Source organism: Somniosus microcephalus, chromosome 12 (assembly GCF_052327205.1).
Source record: "Somniosus microcephalus isolate GS21.2 chromosome 12, FLI_Smic_1.0, whole genome shotgun sequence".
Classification (NCBI taxonomy): domain Eukaryota; kingdom Metazoa; phylum Chordata; class Chondrichthyes; order Squaliformes; family Somniosidae; genus Somniosus; species Somniosus microcephalus.
Window position 1 is genome coordinate 177581806 of NC_140998.1, and position 20978 is coordinate 177602783.

The window sequence follows — 20978 nt, forward strand, 5'->3', positions numbered from 1 at the left end:
CTCACACTGAGCAACTGAAGCACTCACTCACATTGAGAAACTATTAAACTCACTCACACTGAGAAACTGATACACTCACAAACTGAGAAACTGATACAATCACTCACTGAGAAACAGATACACTCACGCACACTGAGAATCTGATACACTCACTCACTGAGAAAGTGATACACTCAGTCACTCTGAGAAACTAATAAGCTCACTCACACTGAGAAACTGTTACGCGAGAAATGAACACACTCACTCACACGGAGAAACTGATGCACTCACTGACACTCAGAAACTGATACACTCACTCACACTGAGAAACTAATGCACTCACTCACACTGAGAATCTGATAAACACACTGAGAAACTAATACACTCACACTGAGAAACTAATACACTCACTCGCTCTGGAAAACTGATACAATCACTCACACTCAGAAACTGATACACTCACACTGAGAAAGTAATACACTCACTCACACTGAAAAACTAATACACCCGCACTGAGAAACTAATACACACACACTGAGAAACTGAGACACTCACTCACGCTGTGAAACTGATACACTCACTCACACTGAGAAACCGATACTCTCAGACTGAGAATCTGATACTCTCATACTGAGAATCTGATACTCTCATACTGAGCAACTGATACACTCACTCACACTGCGAAACTGATACACTCAGATGAGAAACTAATACACTCACTCACACTGAGAAACTGATACACTGACTCACACTGAGAAACTGATGCACTCACTGACACTGAGAAACTGATACACTCACACTGAGAAACTAATAAACTCACTCACACTGAAAAACTAACACTCTCTCACACTGGGAAAGTAATGCACTCACTCACACTGAGAAACTGATAAACTCACACTGAGAAAATGATACACTCACTCACAATGCAAAACTAATAAACTCACTCAAACTTCGAAACTGATACACTCACACGAGAAACTAATACACTCACTCACGCTGAGAAACTGATGCACTCACTCACCCTGAGAAACTAATAAACTCACTCACAGAGAAACTGATACAGTCACTGACACTGAGAAACTGATGCACTCACTCACACTGAGAAACTGATACACTCACACTGAGAAACTGATACACTCACTCACTGAGAAGCTGACACACTCACTCACACTGAGAAACTGATACTCTCACACTGAGAAACTAATAAACTCACTCACACTGAGAAACTGATACACTCAGACACTGAGAAACTGATACACTCACTCACACTGAGAAACTGATACTCACTCACACTGAGAAACTGATTCACTCACACTGAGTACCTAATACAGTCACTCACACAGAGAAACTAATACTCTCCCTCACACTGAGAAACTGATACTCACACTGAGAAACTGATTAACTCACACTGAGAAACTGATAAACTCACTCACAATGCAAAACAAATAAAGTCACTCACACTGCGAAACTGATACACTCACATGAGAAACTAATACACTCACTCACACTGAGAAACTGATGCACACACTCACCCTGTGAAACTAATAAACTCACTCACACTGAGAAACTGATACACTCACTGACACTGAGAAACTGATACACTCACTCACAATGAAAAACGAATACACTCACACTGAGAAACTAATACACACAGACGATGCAGACATAGAAATCGGGCAAGGGGGCTGTGACATACTTGAACATATTAGCATCGAGAGGGAGGAGGTGCTAGCGGTTTTAGCAGGCCAAAAAGTGGATAAATCCCCAGGCCCAGACGAGATGTATCCCAGGCTGCTGTGGGAGGCAAAGGAGGAGATTGCAGGGGCTCTGACACAAATTTTCAGAACCTCTCTGGCCACAGGGGATGTACCAGAGGACTGGAGAACAGCTAACGTAGTACCATTATTCAAGAAGGGTAGCAGGGATAAACCAGGGAATTACAGGCCAGTGAGCCTAACATCTGTGGTAGGGAAATTATTGGAAAAAATTCTGAGGGACAAAATTAGTCTCCACTTGGAGAGGCAAGGATTAATCGGGGATAGTCAGCATGGCTTTGTCAAGGGTAAATCATGTCTGACAAATCTGATTGAATTTTTCGAGGGGGTGACTAGGGGGGTGGATGAGGGAAATGCTGTGGATGTGGTTTACATGGACTTCAGTAAAGCTTTTGACAAAGTCCCGCATAGGAGACTGGTCAAGAAGGTAAGAGCCCATGGGATCCAGGGTGCCTTGGCGCGTTGGATCCTAAACTGGCTGAGTGGCAGGAGGCAGAGGGTGATGGTCGAAGGTTGCTTTTGTGACTGGAAGCCTGTGTCCAGTGGGGTACCTCAGGGATCGGTGCTGGGTCCCTTGTTGTTTGTGATCTACATAAATGATTTGGATGAGAATGTAAAAGGTATGATCAGTAAGTTCGCAGATGACACGAAAATTGGTGGGGTGGTAAATTGTGAGGAGGAAAGCCTCAGGCTACAGGACGATATAAACGGGTTGGTCAGATGGGCGGAAAAGTGGCAAATGGAATTAAACCTGAAAAGTGCGAGGTGATGCATTTTGGACGGACAAATAAGGCAAGGGAATACACAATGAGTGGTAGGACCCTAGGAAGTACAGAGGGTCAGAGGGACCTTGGTGTACATGTACATAGATCCCTGAAGGCAGCGGAACAGGTAGATAAGGTGGTTAAAAAGGCATATGGGATACTTGCCTTCATTAGCCGAGGCATAGAATATAAGAGCAGGGAGGTTATGATGGAACTGTACAAAACGCTGGTGAGGCCACAGCTGGAGTACTGTGTGCAGTTCTGGTCGCCTCACTATAGGAAGGATGTGATTGCTTTGGAGAGGGTGCAGAGAAGATTCACCAGGATGTTACCTGGGATGGAGCGCCTCAGCTATGAAGAGAGGCTGGACAGGCTGGGGTTGTTTTCCTTGGAGCAAAGAAGGCTGAGGGGGGACCTGATTGAGGTGTACAAAATGATGAGGGGCATAGATAGGGTAGACAAAGAGGAACTTTTCCCCTTAGTAGGGGGGTCAATAACAAGGGGGCATAGATTCAGGGTAAGGGGCAGGAGATTTAGAGGGGATTTGAGGAGGAACTTTTTCACCCAGAGGGTGGTTGGAATGTGGAACTCAATGCCTGAAAGGGTGGTAGAGGCAGGAACCCTCACAACATTCAAGAAGCATTTGGATGAGCACTTGAAATGCCATTGCATACAAGGCTATGGACCAAATGCTGGAAAATGGGATTAGACTGGACAGGGATGGATGGGCGGCACAGACACGATGGGCCGAAGGGCCTCTTTCTGTGCTGTAAAACTCTATGACTCTATGACTCTATGACACACTGAGAAACTGATACACTCACTAAGAGAAATTGATACACTTACTCACACTGAGAAACTGATACACTCACTCACACTGAGAAACTAATATACTAACTCACAGAGAATATAATAAACTCACTCACGCTGAGAATCTACTACACTTATTCACACTCAGAAACAGATACACTCACTCACACTGAGAATCTAATAAACTCACTCACACTGAGACACTGATACACTCACTCACACTGAGAAACTGACACTCTCACACTGAGAAACTAATACACTCACTCACACTAAGAAACTGATACACTCACTCACACTGAGAAACTGATGCACTCACTCACACTGAGAATCTGATATTCTCACTCACAGAGAAACTAATACAATCACTCACACTGAGAAACTGATACAGTCACTCACGCTGAGAAACTAATACACTCACTCACACTGAGAAACTAATACACTCACTCACTGAGAAACTAATATACTCACACTGAGAAACTAATACACTCACTCAAACTGAGAAACTAATACACTCATTCACACTGAGAAACTAATACACTCACACTGAAAAACTAATACACTCATTCACACTGAGAAACTAATACACTCACTCACACTGAGAAACTAATACACACACATTGAGAAACTGATACACTCACTCACTGAGAAACTGATACACTCACTCACACTGAGAAACTGATATTCTCACTCACAGAGAAACTAATACACTCACTCACACTGAGAAACTGATACAGTCACTCACGCTGAGAAACTAATACACTCACACTGAGAAACTAATACACTAACTCACGCTGAGAAACTGATATTCAAACACAGAGAAACTAATGCACTCACACTGAGAAACTAATACACTCACTCACGCTGTGAAACTGATGCACACACTCACCCTGTGAAACTAATAAACTTACTCACACTGAGAAACTGATACACTCACTGACACTGAGAAACTGATACACTCACTCACACTGAAAAACGAATACACTCACACTGAGAAACTAATACACACACACTGAGAAACTGATACACTCACTAAGAGAAATTGATACACTTACTCACACTGAGAAACTGATACACTCACTCACACTGAAAAACGAATGCACTCACTCACACTGAGAAACTGATACAGTCACTCACGCTGAGAAACTAATACACTCACACTGAGAAACTAATACACTAACTCACGCTGAGAAACTGATATTCAAACACAGAGAAACTAATACACTCACACTGAGAAACTAAAACACTCACTCACGCTGTGAAACTGATGCACACACTCACCCTGTGAAACTAATAAACTCACTCACACTGAGAAACTGATACACTCACTGACACTGAGAAACTGATACACTCACTCACACTGAGAAACTAATATACTCACTCACTGAGAAACTGATACAGTCACTCACGCTGAGAAACTAATACACTCACTCACACTGAGAAATTGAGAGACTCACACTCAGAAGCGAATACACTCACTCACACTGAGAAACTGATACACTCACACACTGAGAAATTGATACGCTCACTCACACTGAGAAACTGATACACTCACTCACAATGAAAAACTAATAAACTCACTCACACTGAGAAAGTAATACACTCACTCACCCTGAAAAACGAATGCACTCACTCACACTGAGAAACTGATATACAAACACTGAGAAACTAATACACTCACTGAGAAACTAATACACTCACTCACACACAGAAACTGATACACTCACTCACGCTGAGAAACTGATACACTCACTGGCACTGAGAAACTAATACTCTCACTCACACTGAGAAACTGATACTCACTCACACTGAGAAACTGATTCACTCACACTGAGAAACTGATACACTCACACTGAGAAACTTATACACTCACTCACAATGCAAAACTAATAAATTCACTCACACTGCGAAACTGATGCACGCACTGACACTGAGAAACTGATACACTCACTCACACTGAGAAACTTATACACTCATAATGAGAAACTGATACACTCACGCACACTGAGAAACAGATGCACGCACTCACCCTGTGATACTAATATACTCACTCACACTGCGAAACTGATACACTCACTGACACTGAGAAACTGATACACTCACTCAGACTGAGAAACTGATACACTCATAATGAGAAACTGATACACTCACTCACACTGAAAAACTAATACACTCACACTGAGAAACTAATACACTCACTCAGAGAAACTGATACACTCACTCACGCTGAGAAACTACTACACTCACTCACTGCAAAACTGATACACTCACTCACACTCAGAAACTGATACACTCACTCACACTGAGAAACTAATACACTCACTCACAATGAAAAATTAATAAACTCACTCACACTGAGAAACTGATACACACACACACTGAGAAACTAATACACTCACTCAGACTGAGAAACTGACACTCTCACACTGAGAAACTAATACACTCACTCACACTAAGAAACTGATACACTCACTCACACTGAGAAACTGATGCACTCACTCACACTGAGAATCTGATATTCTCACTCACAGAGAAACTAATACAATCACTCACACTGAGAAACTGATACAGTCACTCACGCTGAGAAACTAATACACTCACTCACACTGAGAAACTAATACACTCACTCACACTGAGAAACTAATATACTCACACTGAGAAACTAATACACTCACTCAAACTGAGAAACTAATACACTCATTCACACTGAGAAACTAATACACTCACACTGAAAAACTAATACACTCATTCACACTGAGAAACTAATACACTCACTCACACTGAGAAACTAATACACACACATTGAGAAACTGATACACTCACTCACTGAGAAACTGATACACTCACTCACACTGAGAAACTGATATTCTCACTCACAGAGAAACTAATACACTCACTCACACTGAGAAACTGATACAGTCACTCACGCTGAGAAACTAATACACTCACACTGAGAAACTAATACACTAACTCACGCTGAGAAACTGATATTCAAACACAGAGAAACTAATGCACTCACACTGAGAAACTAATACACTCACTCACGCTGTGAAACTGATGCACACACTCACCCTGTGAAACTAATAAACTTACTCACACTGAGAAACTGATACACTCACTGACACTGAGAAACTGATACACTCACTCACACTGAAAAACGAATACACTCACACTGAGAAACTAATACACACACACTGAGAAACTGATACACTCACTAAGAGAAATTGATACACTTACTCACACTGAGAAACTGATACACTCACTCACACTGAAAAACGAATGCACTCACTCACACTGAGAAACTGATACAGTCACTCACGCTGAGAAACTAATACACTCACACTGAGAAACTAATACACTAACTCACGCTGAGAAACTGATATTCAAACACAGAGAAACTAATACACTCACACTGAGAAACTAAAACACTCACTCACGCTGTGAAACTGATGCACACACTCACCCTGTGAAACTAATAAACTCACTCACACTGAGAAACTGATACACTCACTGACACTGAGAAACTGATACACTCACTCACACTGAGAAACTAATATACTCACTCACTGAGAAACTGATACAGTCACTCACGCTGAGAAACTAATACACTCACTCACACTGAGAAATTGAGAGACTCACACTCAGAAGCGAATACACTCACTCACACTGAGAAACTGATACACTCACACACTGAGAAATTGATACGCTCACTCACACTGAGAAACTGATACACTCACTCACAATGAAAAACTAATAAACTCACTCACACTGAGAAAGTAATACACTCACTCACCCTGAAAAACGAATGCACTCACTCACACTGAGAAACTGATATACAAACACTGAGAAACTAATACACTCACTGAGAAACTAATACACTCACTCACACACAGAAACTGATACACTCACTCACGCTGAGAAACTGATACACTCACTGGCACTGAGAAACTAATACTCTCACTCACACTGAGAAACTGATACTCACTCACACTGAGAAACTGATTCACTCACACTGAGAAACTGATACACTCACACTGAGAAACTTATACACTCACTCACAATGCAAAACTAATAAATTCACTCACACTGCGAAACTGATGCACGCACTGACACTGAGAAACTGATACACTCACTCACACTGAGAAACTTATACACTCATAATGAGAAACTGATACACTCACGCACACTGAGAAACAGATGCACGCACTCACCCTGTGATACTAATATACTCACTCACACTGCGAAACTGATACACTCACTGACACTGAGAAACTGATACACTCACTCAGACTGAGAAACTGATACACTCATAATGAGAAACTGATACACTCACTCACACTGAAAAACTAATACACTCACACTGAGAAACTAATACACTCACTCAGAGAAACTGATACACTCACTCACGCTGAGAAACTACTACACTCACTCACTGCAAAACTGATACACTCACTCACACTCAGAAACTGATACACTCACTCACACTGAGAAACTAATACACTCACTCACAATGAAAAATTAATAAACTCACTCACACTGAGAAACTGATACACACACACACTGAGAAACTAATACACTCACTCAGACTGAGAAACTGATACACTCGCACACTGAGAAACTGATACACTAACTCACACTGATAAACTGATACACTCACTCAGACTGAGAAACTGATACACTCACACACTGAGAAACTGATACACTCACTCACACTGATAAACTGATACACTCACTCACACTGAGAAAATGATACACTCACTCACACTGAGAAACTGATACTCACTCACACTGAGGAACTGATTCACTCACACTGAGAAACTGATACACTCACACACAGAGAAACTAATACTCTCACTCACACTGAGAAACTGATACTCACTCACACTGAGAAACTGATACACTCACTCACACTGAAAAACGAATACAATCACACTGAGAAACTAATACACACACACTGAGAAACTGATACACTCACTCAGAGAAATTGATACACTTACTCACACTGAGAAACAGATACACTCACTCACACTGAGAAACTGATACACTCTCTCACACTGAGAAACTAATACTCTCACACTGAGAAACTGATACACTCACTCACAATGAAAAACTAATAAACTCACTCACACTGAGCAACTGATGCATTCACTCACACTGAGAAACTGATACACTCACTCACACTGAGAAACTAATACACTCACTGAGACTGAGAAACTGATACACTCATTCACACTGAGAAACTGATACACTCACTCACTGAGAAACTAATACACTCACACACTGAGAAACTGACACACTAACTCACACTGAGAAACTAATACACTCACACTGAGAAACTGGTACACTCACTCACACTGAGAAACTGATACTCACTCACACTGCGAAAATGATACACTCACTCACACTGACAAACTTATACACTCACACTGAGAAACTTATACACTCACTCACGCTGAGAAACTACAAAAGTCACACTGAGCAACTGAAGCACTCACTCACATTGAGAAATTAATAAACTCACTCACGCTGAGAAACTGATACACTCACAAACTGAGAAACTGATACAATCACACACACTGAGAAACAGATACACTCATGCACACTGAGAATCTGATACACTCACTCACTGAGAAAGTGATACACTCAGTCACTCTGAGAAACTAATACGCTCACTCACACTGAGAAACTGTTATGCGAGAAATGAATACACTCACTCACATCGAGATACTGATGCACTCACTGACACTCAGAAACTGATACACTCACTCACACTGAGAAACTAATGCACTCACTCACACTGAGAAACTGATACACACACTGAGAAACTAATACACTCACACTGAGAAACTAATACACTCACTCGCACTGGAAAACTGATACAATCACTCACACTCAGAAACTGATACACTCACACTGAGAAAGTAATACACTCACTCACACTGAAAAACTAATACACCCGCACTGAGAAACTAATACACACACACTGAGAAACTGAGACACTCACTCACGCTGTGAAACTGATACACTCACTCACACTGAGAAACTGATACTCTCAGATTGAGAATCTGATACTCTCATTCTGAGAATCTGATACTCTCATACTGAGCAACTGATACACTCACTCACACTGCGAAACTGATACACTCAGACGAGAAACTAATACACTCACTCACACTGAGAAACTGATACACTCACTCAGACTGAGAAACTGATGCTCTCTCACACTGGGAAAGTAATGCACTCACTCACACTGAGAAACTGATAAACTCACACTGAGAAAATGATACACTCACTCACTGAGAAGCTGACACACTCACTCACACTGAGAAACTGATACTCTCACACTGAGAAACTAATAAACTCACTCACACTGAGAAACTGATACACTCAGACACTGAGAAACTGATACACTCACTCACACTGAGAAACTGATACTCACACTGAGAAACTGATTCACTCACACTGAGAAACTGATACAGTCGCTCACACAGAGAAACTAATACTCTCCCTCACACTGAGAAACTGATGCTCACACTGAGAAACTGATTAACTCACACTGAGAAACTGATAAACTCACTCACAATGCAAAACAAATAAACTCACTCACACTGCGAAACTGATACACTCACGAGAAACTAATACACTCACTCACACTGAGAAACTGATGCACACACTCACCCTGTGAAACTAATAAACTCACTCTCACTGAGAAACTGATACACTCACTGACACTGAGAAACTGATACACTCACTCACACTGAAAAACGAATACACTCACACTGAGAAACTAATACACACACACTGAGAAACTGATAAACACACTAAGAGAAATTGATACACTTACTGACACTGAGAAACTGATACACTCACTCACACTGAGAAACTAATACACTAACTCACAGAGAATATAATAAACACACTCACGCTGAGAATCTACTACACTTATTCACACTCAGAAACTGATACACTCACTCACACTGAGAATCTAAGAAACTCACTCACACTGAGACACTGATACACTCACTCACACTGAGAAACAGACACTCTCACACTGAGAAACTAATACACTCACTCAAACTAAGAAACTGATACACTCACTCACACTGAGAAACTGATACACTCACTCACACTGAGAATCTGATATTCTCACACTGAGAAACTGATACACTCACTCACACTGAGAAACTGATACACTCACTCACACTGAAAAACGAATGCACTCACTCACACTGAGAAACTAATACACTCACTCACTGAGAAATGGATACAGTCACTGACACTGAGAAACTAATTCACTCACTGACACTGAGCAAATAAAACACTCACTCACAGTGAGAAACTGATACACTCACTCATGCTGAGAAACTAATACACTCACTCACACTGAGAAACTGATACACTCACTCACACTGAGAAACTAATACACTCACACTGAGAAACTAATACACTCACTCACACTGAGAAACTAATTCACTCATTCACACTGAGAAACTAATACACTCACACTGAAAAACTAATACACTCATTCACACTGAGAAACTAATACACTCACTCACACTGAGAAACTAATACACACACATTGAGAAACTGATACACTCTCTCACTGAGAAACTGATACACTCACTCACACTGAGAAACTGATATTCTCACTCACAGAGAAACTAATACACTCACTCACACTGAGAAACTGATACAGTCACTCACGCTGAGAAACTAATACACTCACACTGAGAAACTAATACACTAACTCACGCTGAGAAACTGATATTCAAACACAGAGAAACTAATACACTCACACTGAGAAACTAATAAACTCACTCACGCTGTGAAACTGATGCACACACTCACCCTGTGAAACTAATAAACTCACTCACTGAGAAACTGATACACTCACTCACACTGAGAAACTGATACACTCACACTGAAAAAATGATACACTCACTCACTGAGAAACTGACACTCACACTGAGAACCTAAAACACTCACTCACACTAAGAAACTGATACACTCACTCACACTGAGAAACTGATACACTCACTCACACTGAAAAACGAATGCACTCACTCACACTGAGAAACTAATATACTCACTCACTGAGAAACTGATACACTCACTCACGCTGAGAAACTAATACACTCACTGACACTGAGAAACTGATACACTCACTCACACTGAAAAACGAATACACTCACTGAGAAACTAATACACACACACTGAGAAACTGATACACTCACTAAGAGAAATTGATACACTTACTCACACTGAGAAACTGATACACTCACTCACACTGAGAAACTAATACACTAACTCACAGAGAAAATAATAAAGTCACTCACGCTGAGAATCTACTACACTTATTCACACTCAGAAACTGATACTCTCACTCACACTGAGAATCTAATAAACTCACTCACACTGAGACACTGATACACTCACTCACACTGAGAAACTGATACACTCACACTGAAAAAATGATACACTCACTCACTGAGAAACTGACACTCACACTGAGAAACTAATACACTCACTCACACTAAGAAACTGATACACTCACTCACACTGAGAAACTGATACACTCACTCACTGATAATCTGATATTCTCACAATGAGAAACTGATACACTCACTCACACTGAGAAACTAATAAACTCACTCACACTGAGAGACTGATACACTCACTCACACTGAGAAACTGACACTCTCACACTGAGAAACTAATACACTCACTCACACTAAGAAACTGATACACTCACTCACACTGAGAAACTGATACACTCACTCACACTGAGAATCTGATATTCTCACACTGAGAAACTGATACACTCACTCACTGAGAGACTGATACACTGACTCACACTGAAAAACGAATGCACTCACTCACACTGAGAAACTAATACACTCACTCACTGAGAAATGGATACAGTCACTGACAATGAGAAACTAATTCACTCACTGACACTGAGCAAATAAAACACTCACTCACACTGAGAAACTGATACACTCACTCATGCTGAGAAACTAATACACTCACTCACACTGAGAAACTGATACACTCACTCACACTGAGAAACTAATACACTCACACTGAGAAACTAATACACTCACTCACACTGAGAAACTAATACACTCATTCACACTGAGAAACTAATACACTCACTCACACTGAGAAACTGATATTCTCACTCACAGAGAAACTAATACACTCACTCACTGAGAAACTGATACAGTCACTCACGCTGAGAAACTAATACACTCACACTGAAAAACGAATGCACTCACTCACACTGAGAAACTAATATACTCACTCACTGAGAAACTGATACACTCACTCACGCTGAGAAACTAATACACTCACTCACACTGAGAAACTGAGAGACTCACACTCAGAAGCGAATACACTCACTCACACTGAGAAACTGATACACTCACACACTGAGAAATTGATACGCTCACTCACACTGAGAAACTGATACACTCACTCACAATGAAAAACTAATAAACTCACTCACACTGAGAAAGTAATACACTCACTCACCCTGAAAAACGAATGCACTCACTCACACTGAGAAACTGATATACAAACACTGAGAAACTAATACACTCACTGAGAAACTAATACACTCACTCACACACAGAAACTGATACACTCACTCACGCTGAGAAACTGATACACTCACTGGCACTGAGAAACTAATACTCTCACTCACACTGAGAAACTGATACTCACTCACACTGAGAAACTGATTCACTCACACTGAGAAACTGATACTCGCACACTGAGAAACTTATACACTCACTCAGAATGCAAAACTAATAAATTCACTCACACTGCGAAACTGATGCATGCACTCACCTCACCCTGTGAAACTAATATACTCACTCACACTGAGAAACTGATACACTCACTGACACTGAGAAACTGATACACTCACTCACACTGAGAAACTTATACACTCATAATGAGAAACTAATACACTCACGCACACTGAGAAACTGATGCACGCACTCACCCTGTGAAACTAATATACTCACTCACACTGCGAAACTGATACACTCACTGACACTGAGAAACTGATACACTCACTCAGACTGAGAAACTGATACACTCATACTGAGAAACTGATACACTCACTCACACTGAAAAACTAATACACTCACACTGAGAAACTAATACACACACACTGAGAAACTGATACACTCACTCAGAGAAACAGATACACTCACTCACGCTGAGAAACGACTACACTCACTCACTGCAAAACTGATACACTCACTCACACTCAGAAACTGATACTCTCACTCACACTGAGAAACTAATACACTCACTCACAATGAAAAATTAATAAACTCAGTCACACTGAGAAACTGATACACTCACACAAACTGAGAAACTAATACACTCACTCAGACTGAGAAACTGATACACTCGCACACTGAGAAACTGATACACTAACTCACACTGATAAACTGATACACTCACTCAGACTGAGAAACTGATACACTCACACACTGAGTAACTGATACACTCACTCACACTGATTAACTGATACACTCACTCACACTGAGAAAATGATACACTCACTCACACTGAGAAACTGATACTCACTCACACTGAGGAACTGATTCACTCACACTGAGAAACTGATACACTCACACACAGAGAAACTAATACTCTCACTCACACTGAGAAACTGATACTCACTCACACTGAGAAACTGATACACTCACTCACACTGAAAAACGAATTCACTCACACTGAGAAACAAATACACACACACTGAGAAACTGATACACTCACTCAGAGAAATTGATACACTTACTCACACTGAGAAACAGATACACTCACTCACACTGAGAAACTGATACACTCACTCACACTGAGAAACTGATACTCACACTGAGAATCTGATTCACTCACACTGAGAAACTGATACAGTCGCTCACACAGAGAAACTAATACTCTCCCTCACACTGAGAAACTGATGCTCACACTGAGAAACTGATTAACTCACACTGAGAAACTGATAAACTCACTCACAATGCAAAACAAATAAACTCACTCACTGCGAAACTGATACACTCACGAGAAACTAATACACTCACTCACACTGAGAAACTGATGCACACACTCACCCTGTGAAACTAATAAACTCACTCTCACTGAGAAACTGATACACTCACTGACACTGAGAAACTGATACACTCACTCACACTGAAAAACGAATACACTCACACTGAGAAACTAATACACACACACTGAGAAACTGATAAACACACTAAGAGAAATTGATACACTTACTGACACTGAGAAACTGATACACTCACTCACACTGAGAAACTAATACACTAACTCACAGAGAATATAATAAACACACTCACGCTGAGAATCTACTACACTTATTCACACTCAGAAACTGATACACTCACTCACACTGAGAATCTAAGAAACTCACTCACACTGAGACACTGATACACTCACTCACACTGAGAAACAGACACTCTCACACTGAGAAACTAATACACTCACTCAAACTAAGAAACTGATACACTCACTCACACTGAGAAACTGATACACTCACTCACACTGAGAATCTGATATTCTCACACTGAGAAACTGATACACTCACTCACACTGAGAAACTGATACACTCACTCACACTGAAAAACGAATGCACTCACTCACACTGAGAAACTAATACACTCACTCACTGAGAAATGGATACAGTCACTGACACTGAGAAACTAATTCACTCACTGACACTGAGCAAATAAAACACTCACTCACAGTGAGAAACTGATACACTCACTCATGCTGAGAAACTAATACACTCACTCACACTGAGAAACTGATACACTCACTCACACTGAGAAACTAATACACTCACACTGAGAAACTAATACACTCACTCACACTGAGAAACTAATTCACTCATTCACACTGAGAAACTAATACACTCACACTGAAAAACTAATACACTCATTCACACTGAGAAACTAATACACTCACTCACACTGAGAAACTAATACACACACATTGAGAAACTGATACACTCTCTCACTGAGAAACTGATACACTCACTCACACTGAGAAACTGATATTCTCACTCACAGAGAAACTAATACACTCACTCACACTGAGAAACTGATACAGTCACTCACGCTGAGAAACTAATACACTCACACTGAGAAACTAATACACTAACTCACGCTGAGAAACTGATATTCAAACACAGAGAAACTAATACACTCACACTGAGAAACTAATAAACTCACTCACGCTGTGAAACTGATGCACACACTCACCCTGTGAAACTAATAAACTCACTCACACTGAGAAACTGATACACTCACTCACACTGAGAAACTGATACACTCACACTGAAAAAATGATACACTCACTCACTGAGAAACTGACACTCACACTGAGAACCTAAAACACTCACTCACACTAAGAAACTGATACACTCACTCACACTGAGAAACTGATACACTCACTCACACTGAAAAACGAATGCACTCACTCACACTGAGAAACTAATATACTCACTCACTGAGAAACTGATACACTCACTCACGCTGAGAAACTAATACACTCACTGACACTGAGAAACTGATACACTCACTCACACTGAAAAACGAATACACTCACTGAGAAACTAATACACACACTGAGAAACTGATACACTCACTAAGAGAAATTGATACACTTACTCACACTGAGAAACTGATACACTCACTCACACTGAGAAACTAATACACTAACTCACAGAGAAAATAATAAAGTCACTCACGCTGAGAATCTACTACACTTATTCACACTCAGAAACTGATACTCTCACTCACACTGAGAATCTAATAAACTCACTCACACTGAGACACTGATACACTCACTCACACTGAGAAACTGATACACTCACACTGAAAAAATGATACACTCACTCACTGAGAAACTGACACTCACACTGAGAAACTAATACACTCACTCACACTAAGAAACTGATACACTCACTCACACTGAGAAACTGATACACTCACTCACTGATAATCTGATATTCTCACAATGAGAAACTGATACACTCACTCACACTGAGAAACTAATAAACTCACTCACACTGAGAGACTGATACACTCACTCACACTGAGAAACTGACACTCTCACACTGAGAAACTAATACACTCACTCACACTAAGAAACTGATACACTCACTCACACTGAGAAACTGATACACTCACTCACACTGAGAATCTGATATTCTCACACTGAGAAACTGATACACTCACTCACTGAGAGACTGATACACTGACTCACACTGAAAAACGAATGCACTCACTCACACTGAGAAACTAATACACTCACTCACTGAGAAATGGATACAGTCACTGACAATGAGAAACTAATTCACTCACTGACACTGAGCAAATAAAACACTCACTCACACTGAGAAACTGATACACTCACTCATGCTGAGAAACTAATACACTCACACACTGAGAAACTGATACACTCACTCACACTGAGAAACTAATACACTCACACTGAGAAACTAATACACTCACTCACACTGAGAAACTAATACACTCATTCACACTGAGAAACTAATACACTCACTCACACTGAGAAACTGATATTCTCACTCACAGAGAAACTAATACACTCACTCACACTGAGAAACTGATACAGTCACTCACGCTGAGAAACTAATACACTCACACTGAAAAACGAATGCACTCACTCACACTGAGAAACTAATATACTCACTCACTGAGAAACTGATACACTCACTCACGCTGAGAAACTAATACACTCACTCACACTGAGAAACTGAGAGACTCACACTCAGAAGCGAATACACTCACTCACACTGAGAAACTGATACACTCACACACTGAGAAATTGATACGCTCACTCACACTGAGAAACTGATACACTCACTCACAATGAAAAACTAATAAACTCACTCACACTGAGAAAGTAATACACTCACTCACCCTGAAAAACGAATGCACTCACTCACACTGAGAAACTGATATACAAACACTGAGAAACTAATACACTCACTGAGAAACTAATACACTCACTCACACACAGAAACTGATACACTCACTCACGCTGAGAAACTGATACACTCACTGGCACTGAGAAACTAATACTCTCACTCACACTGAGAAACTGATACTCACTCACACTGAGAAACTGATTCACTCACACTGAGAAACTGATACTCTCACACTGAGAAACTTATACACTCACTCAGAATGCAAAACTAATAAATTCACTCACACTGCGAAACTGATGCATGCACTCACCTCACCCTGTGAAACTAATATACTCACTCACACTGAGAAACTGATACACTCACTGACACTGAGAAACTGATACACTCACTCACACTGAGAAACTTATACACTCATAATGAGAAACTAATACACTCACGCACACTGAGAAACTGATGCACGCACTCACCCTGTGAAACTAATATACTCACTCACACTGCGAAACTGATACACTCACTGACACTGAGAAACTGATACACTCACTCAGACTGAGAAACTGATACACTCATACTGAGAAACTGATACACTCACTCACACTGAAAAACTAATACACTCACACTGAGAAACTAATACACACACACTGAGAAACTGATACACTCACTCAGAGAAACAGATACACTCACTCACGCTGAGAAACGACTACACTCACTCACTGCAAAACTGATACACTCACTCACACTCAGAAACTGATACTCTCACTCACACTGAGAAACTAATACACTCACTCACAATGAAAAATTAATAAACTCACTCACACTGAGAAACTGATACACTCACACAAACTGAGAAACTAATACACTCACTCAGACTGAGAAACTGATACACTCGCACACTGAGAAACTGATACACTAACTCACACTGATAAACTGATACACTCACTCAGACTGAGAAACTGATACACTCACACACTGAGTAACTGATACACTCACTCACACTGATTAACTGATACACTCACTCACACTGAGAAAATGATACACTCACTCACACTGAGAAACTGATACTCACTCACACTGAGGAACTGATTCACTCACACTGAGAAACTGATACACTCACACACAGAGAAACTAATACTCTCACTCACACTGAGAAACTGATACTCACACTGAGAAACTGATACACTCACTCACACTGAAAAACGAATTCACTCACACTGAGAAACAAATACACACACACTGAGAAACTGATACACTCACTCAGAGAAATTGATACACTTACTCACACTGAGAAACAGATACACTCACTCACACTGAGAAACTGATACACTCACTCACACTGAGAAACTAATATTCTCACACTGAGAAACTGATACACTCACTCACAATGAAAAACTAATAAGCTCACTCACACTGAGCAACTGATGCATTCACTCACACTGAGAAACTGATACACTCACTCACACTGAGAAACTAATACACTCACTCAGAATGAGAAACTGATACACTCATTCACACTGAGAAACTGATACACTCACTCACTGAGAAACTAATACACTCACACACTGAGAAACTGATACACTAACTCACACTGAGAAACTAATAAACTCACACACTGAGAAACTGATACACTCACTCACTGAGAAACTGATACTCACTCACACTGCGAAAATGATACACTCACTCACACTGACAAACTTATACACTCACACTGAGAAACTACAAAAGTCACACTGAGCAACTGAAGCACTCACTCACATTGAGAAACTAATAAACTCACTCACACTGAGAAACTGATACACTCACATACTGAGAAACTGATACAATCACTCACACTGAGAAACAGATACACTCACTCACTGAGAAAGTGATACACTCAGTCACTCTGAGAAACTAATAAGCTCACTCACACTGAGAAACTGTTACGCGAGAAATGAATACACTCACTCACACGGAGATACTGATGCACTCACTGACACTCAGAAACTGATACACTCACTCACACTGAGAAACTAATGCACTCACTCACACTGAGAAACTGATACACACACTGAGAACTAATACACTCACACTGAGAAACTAATACACTCACTCGCACTGGAAAACTGATACAATCACTCACACTCAGAAACTGATACACTCACACTGAGAAAGTAATACACTCACTCACACTGAAAAACTAATACACCCGCACTGAGAAACTAATACACACACACTGAGAAACTGAGACACTCACTCACGCTGTGAAACTGATACACTCACTCACACTGAGAAACTGATACTCTCAGACTGAGAATCTGATACTCTCATACTGAGAATCTGATACTCTCATACTGAGCAACTGATACACTCACTCACACTGCGAAACTGATACACTCAGACGAGAAACTAATACACTCACTCACACTGAGAAACTGATACACTCACTCAGACTGAGAAACTGATGCACTCACTGACACTGAGAAACTGATACACTCACACTGAGAAACTAATAAACTCACTCACACTGAAAAACTAACACTCTCTCACACTGGGAAAGTAATGCACTCACTCACACTGAGAAACTGATAAACTCACACTGAGAAAATGATACACTCACTGACACTGAGAAACTGATGCACTCACACACACTGAGAAACTGATACACTCACACTGAGAAACTGATACACTCACTCACTGAGAAGCTGACACTCACTCACACTGAGAAACTGATACTCTCACACTGAGAAACTAATAAACTCACTCACACTGAGAAACTGATACACTCAGACACTGAGAAACTGATACACTCACTCACACTGAGAAACTGATACTCACTCACACTGAGAAACTGATTCACTCACACTGAGAAACTGATACAGTCACTCACACAGAGAAACTAATACTCTCCCTCACACTGAGAAACTGATGCTAACACTGAGAAACTGATTAACTCACACTGAGAAACTGATAAACTCACTCACAATGCAAAACAAATAAACTCACTCACACTGCGAAACTGATACACTCACGAGAAACTAATACACTCACTCACACTGAGAAACTGATGCACACACTCACCCTGTGAAACTAATAAACTCACTCACACTGAGAAACTGATACACTCACTGACACTGAGAAACTGATACACTCACTCACACTGAAAAACGAATACACTCACACTGAGAAACTAATACACACACTGAGAAACTGATACACTCACTCACACTGAGAAACTAATACACTAACTCACAGAGAATATAATAAACTCACTCACGCTGAGAATCTACTACACTTATTCACACTCAGAAACTGATACACTCACTCACACTGAGAATCTAATAAACTCACTCACACTGAGACACTGATACACTCACTCACACTGAGAAACTGACACTCTCACACTGAGAAACTAATACACTCACTCACACTAAGAAACTGATACACTCACTCACACTGAGAAACTGATACACTCACTCACAGAGAATCTGATATTCTCACACTGAGAAACTGATACACTTACTCACACTGAGAAACTGATACACTCACTCACACTGAAAAACGAATGCACTCACACTGAGAAACTAATACACTCACTCACTGAGAAATGGATACAGTCACTGACACTGAGAAACTAATTCACTCACTGACACTGAGCAAATAAAACACTCACTCACACTGAGAAAC